The sequence below is a fragment of the Cebus imitator genome, unplaced genomic scaffold (assembly GCF_001604975.1).
Source record: "Cebus imitator isolate Cc_AM_T3 unplaced genomic scaffold, Cebus_imitator-1.0 Scaffold125, whole genome shotgun sequence".
Lineage (NCBI taxonomy): Eukaryota > Metazoa > Chordata > Mammalia > Primates > Cebidae > Cebus > Cebus imitator.
In genome coordinates, this window is record NW_016107440.1 from 4,998,037 (window position 1) to 5,002,708 (window position 4,672).

Here is a 4,672-nt window from a genome sequence, read left to right on the forward strand (position 1 = left end):
TTATTTTTGAGATGGAGTCTTGCTCTGTCACCCAGCCTGGAGTGCAGTGGTGCAATATTGGCTCACTGCAACCTCTGCCTCCCGGGTTTAAGTGATTTTTGTGCCTCAGCCTCCTGAGTAGCTAGGACTGCAGGGGCCCACCACCATGCCCAGCTGATTTTTGTATTTTTAGTAGAGATGGAGTTTCACCATGTTGTCTAGGCTGGTCTCGAACTACTGACCCCAAGTGATCTACCCACCTCAGCCTCCCAGAGTGTTGGGATTACAGGCATCAGCCGCCATGCCTGTCTCAGCTACTGGTTTTCAATGACAGGCCTCGAACCAAGCCCACCATTCACATTAGGTAACCTGTGCTTTTCCTCACTCGGGCCAGGGGCTGGGGAGCTTTAGGCAAGATGTCCATAGACTTGTGGCCATTCTGATGCAGGAGTGGCTTTTTAAGATTAAACACTTACCAGTTTGTTTTCTGTTTTGGGTCATTTTCCAGTACCCAGAAATTGTTGTTTTTGACAATTCTATCTAGTTTTATACCTGTTTTTTGTTTTTTTTTCAAAAGGAAATTGGCCAACTCCTTAGACCCTTCTAAGGTGAATCTTGGACTGGATCGGTTTCATGCTTCTTCCACTTCAATACTTTATTGCCCACAGCTTTTGATTTGGATCAGAGATGAGCTGATATTAGGAGGCTGGCGTAGGCACATGGACGGAGAGCTGAATTTTGCATAAGTCACCTCAAGTGTATAAAAATAAATGGGAGAACCAGTGATGCTGAACGCTGAACTGGGCGTTTCAGAGCTGGGGTCTAGTCTCAGTCCAGCCTTGACAAAACCTCTTTGAGGTTTTCTAAAAAAGTATCTAACAAAGGATGCCCCAAGCCTCCCCTAACATGTCCCACTGTTCCCAACTTCTCCCCAGGTCCTTTCCCGACTTCTCCTCTGCCTTTCTCACGGGCCTGTGACTGTGAGGGTGAAAATGGCTGAAATTAACTTTCACTTCTGCTCAGACATCTGGAACCCATGAACAAAGTCACTTCCTTGTTTTCTTTCTGAGTGGCTGCTGGAATTCTCTGAGAGAGAGAGAGATAGTGAGTGAGTGAGTGTGTGTGTGTGTGTGTGTGTGTGTTTGTGTGTGTGTGTGTTACTGTTATTTTACAACCTCTGTCTTCTGGGGTGGACAGAAAGGTAATGTTTTATCCTGGATCACATAAGGGCCAGAGCACTTCCCTGCAGATTCTCACATCCCCTCTCACTCTAACCTTGGGTAGATGGAAAATGGATTTTCTTTGTAGGAAGCTGGATTTCTTGCTCCCCACTATATTCTCTATACCCTGAAGTCCAAGTATATTATAGTTGTCCAAAAGCATCTATTTAGGCCCCACTGACAAAATGTTAGAAATGGTTCAGGCAACCTCACAGCATCCTGGTTCAGCAAAAGACTCAGCCCAGGGATCTGTCTCTGAGAGTCTGTAGGAGTCTTAGTCACGAATCATGTTCAAAGCCATCTCCTTGGCAGCTTCCCTCAGTGACCCCTGATAGAATTTTGCCCCTGCCTCTGGTCTAGCACTGTGCCCCACTGAGAACTCAGTGGCTGCATCTGCCGTGCTCCACTGCAGTGATCTGCTTACCAGGCCCCTTCCCCAAGCTTCTTAGGCTGAGGCCCTCAGAGGAGGATGGAGCGTAGCTGTATTGATATCTCCAGCCTCCAGCGGGTGCTTACCACAGAGCAGGTATTCAGAAAACTGTGCTGCGTTAATCTAATTGAAGAAGGAAGACCGAGTCATCTCATGTCAAATCAGTCACTTTTTAAATCAGAAGCTTACAGAGTTTGGAACTCTTTCAACTTGTGTTTCATGGTTGGATCCGCATAGTAGTTATCAGGAGGTGAATGTAAGAGTAAATTAACGGGAGCCGCCATGGACCGAGCAGGCCCAGGATTCTAGACACTGTTCTGAGCCCTTTGCTACCTCGCAGAGAAGATCAGATCTGGGACTTAAAGCAGTTAGTCACATTCACATCAGCTTCCAGGTATTTGGAGTCTAGTATGTGCTAAATATGGTAATAGATGCTTTTGATGTATGAATCCATTTATTCTCACAAAAACCCCGGGGAAGTGAAACAGACTATTTCCACAGTGTCTTAAAACCCCAGAACTCTGTGTTGCTGCCTCTATTGACATAAGCACCTGTCAAAGCTGTAACTCACAGCTCAGTATTGACTTAGCCCACTGCAAGGAAATGAACTCCATGAGGAAACTGAGACTCTGGACCGTGCGGTAGAAGCTGGCCTGTCTGCGCACCACACCTACTCTCAAGGATCCAAGACCATGAAGGGAGAAGAGAGAGCCCACTGAGTGGCTTCCTCTGATAAGACACCGGTGGAAAGGAGCCAGCTCACTGGTGAGTGGCTCACCATGCCTGGTTTGATCAGCAAGATTCTGAGGTCATCTCAGAAGCCTTCTTGTTCCCACTGGTCCCTTGACTGCTGTGGACAGGATGCCACCCACCACTCCAGACACCACTTACTGCTCTAGATGTTGGGATCCTTCTCCCATCGCCTCCATTATTCTTGTTCTCTCCTCCTCTGAGTTTTCATAGCCAAGTGAATTGCCAACACTGAAGAGATCTAAGTCAACTACTGGCTAGGGAACTATTAAACACATGAGGAATTAGCTTTTACGGAGCACCGATTCTGTGCCCACCGTTCATGCCCATTCTTCCACTTAATGCTGATTATGTCCTGTGTGCTAGCTATTATTAACATCATTTAAAGACAACACAAAACCAGTGAGGCTGAGAGAACAGCTTCACACAGATGGCACACGGCAGAGCCCACGACCTCTCCTGAGCTCCATAGCGTTTGTCAACACGGCAACGCAAATTACCTTGTAGAGTCGGTGTGGAGGTTTGCTAACCCTGCCAGACTTGGTACAGGAAAAACACCAGCTGTGCTGTTAAACCAAAACCCCATGAGAAAACTTTCTGGTGACAGAGGGGCATTGTGACCCATGTGGCCCAGGGTCATGGAAAGGGCAGCTGCTCATGGTCGTTCCTCAGGCGTTTTCATGGAGCAGAGGCACCCCCCCCAACCAAGCCCAGGAAGCCCACAGGAGCTTCAGCAGGGCTCGGCTGGAGGGCGGGGCCCCTGCTGCACTTGCTCACTGGGGGCTGGGGAGGCTCTGATCGCAAACCGGGGGTGCTGCCACCCCTGTCTGCTGCCAGAAAGCCACAAGCCATGAAAACTGATTGAGATGAGAAGGATTCATCTGGGACTGGCTTTTTGCTTTAGGATGGTGTTGGAAGATGCTGGTTGTCACTAGAAGTCTGCTCCACTGTAAGGGTGCCGGGATTTGAAGAGCTATGGTGCAACACCACTGAAGCATTGCCAAGGTGAGGCTGTATCTTCCGGGTTCTTGATCGTCTGCCTTTAAATTGTGCAAATGGTGCTCTGAGGCCTGTCGTGGGGACAGCAGGCAGGGACGTTGCTGTGGGTGCTACAGACAGAGGAAGAGGCATGAATAGGATCTCTGCCTCAGCTATGAATCAATTGCCCCGTGGTTTGTGTGTTTCCAGTTTTGAGAATTTTTAATTTATAAAAGTTTATCCATCCAGGGTAGATTCTGCTTTTTGGGCTCTGGAAGTTGGAAAAAGCAGTGAATGTGCCACAGAGGAAAGAAGGGATGTGGGCTGTGGAAAGGGGGTTGGGTGGGCACCCACAGGCCACTGCTGTGCTGTGGGCAAGTCACTCGGCCTCTTGATAGGGGGTGATATTGTCTGTGCGGAGTGTATGGAGGTCAGCAGGCACACGCAGGGAGCACCTGGCTCAAGGCAATTGACTGGTGGTTGCTTTCATTTTATTTTGTTTGTTTCTGAATGAAGTTGTTCCATTTTTCAGGCATTCGGGGATGGGGTAACTGAACTGATTTAACAGTGATCTTGGTTAAGAGATCTGTTTCACCAGGAAACAACTGTGAAAAGGAAAGCAGAGTTGATCACATATTTTGAAAGGATTTGTTTAAATTGTAAGGCTTTGCCAACTTTTCCACTTACCTTGTAATTTGGGTAGATGAAGTTCACCCTCATCTACCCACATTACCAAGGAACTAAGGAATCGTGCATTTGCAGTAACAGAGAAGAGTTCGCTGTGATATGTGTAGATCCTCCTCCCTCGGGAGAGGGGGACTTAATTCCCCTCACCTTGAGTGAGGCCTGGACTAAGGATATGGAAAGGGGGAAACGGTTGCTCTGTCGTGGAGAAACCTGCAGATGCCAGCTTCACCAAGCGATCAAGCTTAGCATCAGCAGGGATGAGATGAGCTGCTATTGTGACCTGCCACGACAGTGCAGCTCTTCCCATCAACTCATAACTCCAGTCCAATCATGAGAACGTATCAGACACATCCAAACTGGGGAAGATTCCACAACAGATTTCACCCTCAAAAATGTCAAGTTCAAATGAGAACACATGGACACAGGGAGGGAAGCACTACACACTGGGGTCAGTTGGGGGGAAATAGGGGAGGGACGGTGGGGGGTGGGAAGCTGGGGAGAGATAGCAAGGGGAGAAATGCCAGATGTAGGTGATGGGGAGGAAGGCAGCAAATCACACTGCCACGTGTGTTCCTATGCAACAATTTTGCATGTTCTTCACATGTACCCCAAAACCTAAAATGCAATA

General features: G+C 48.2%; 1 protein-coding gene across 2 annotated transcripts in view; it reads left to right on the forward strand.

Moving 5' to 3' along the window:
• Nucleotides 1-212: 212 nt before the first annotated feature.
• BLK (BLK proto-oncogene, Src family tyrosine kinase) overlaps nucleotides 213-4,672 on the forward strand; it is a 78,435-nt gene continuing 73,975 nt past the window's right edge. For both annotated transcript variants that reach the window (XM_017540469.2, XM_017540467.2), the window contains exon 1: nucleotides 213-3,384. The gene's annotated coding sequence lies outside the window, so the exon portion shown is untranslated. The remainder of the gene's footprint in view (nucleotides 3,385-4,672) is intronic.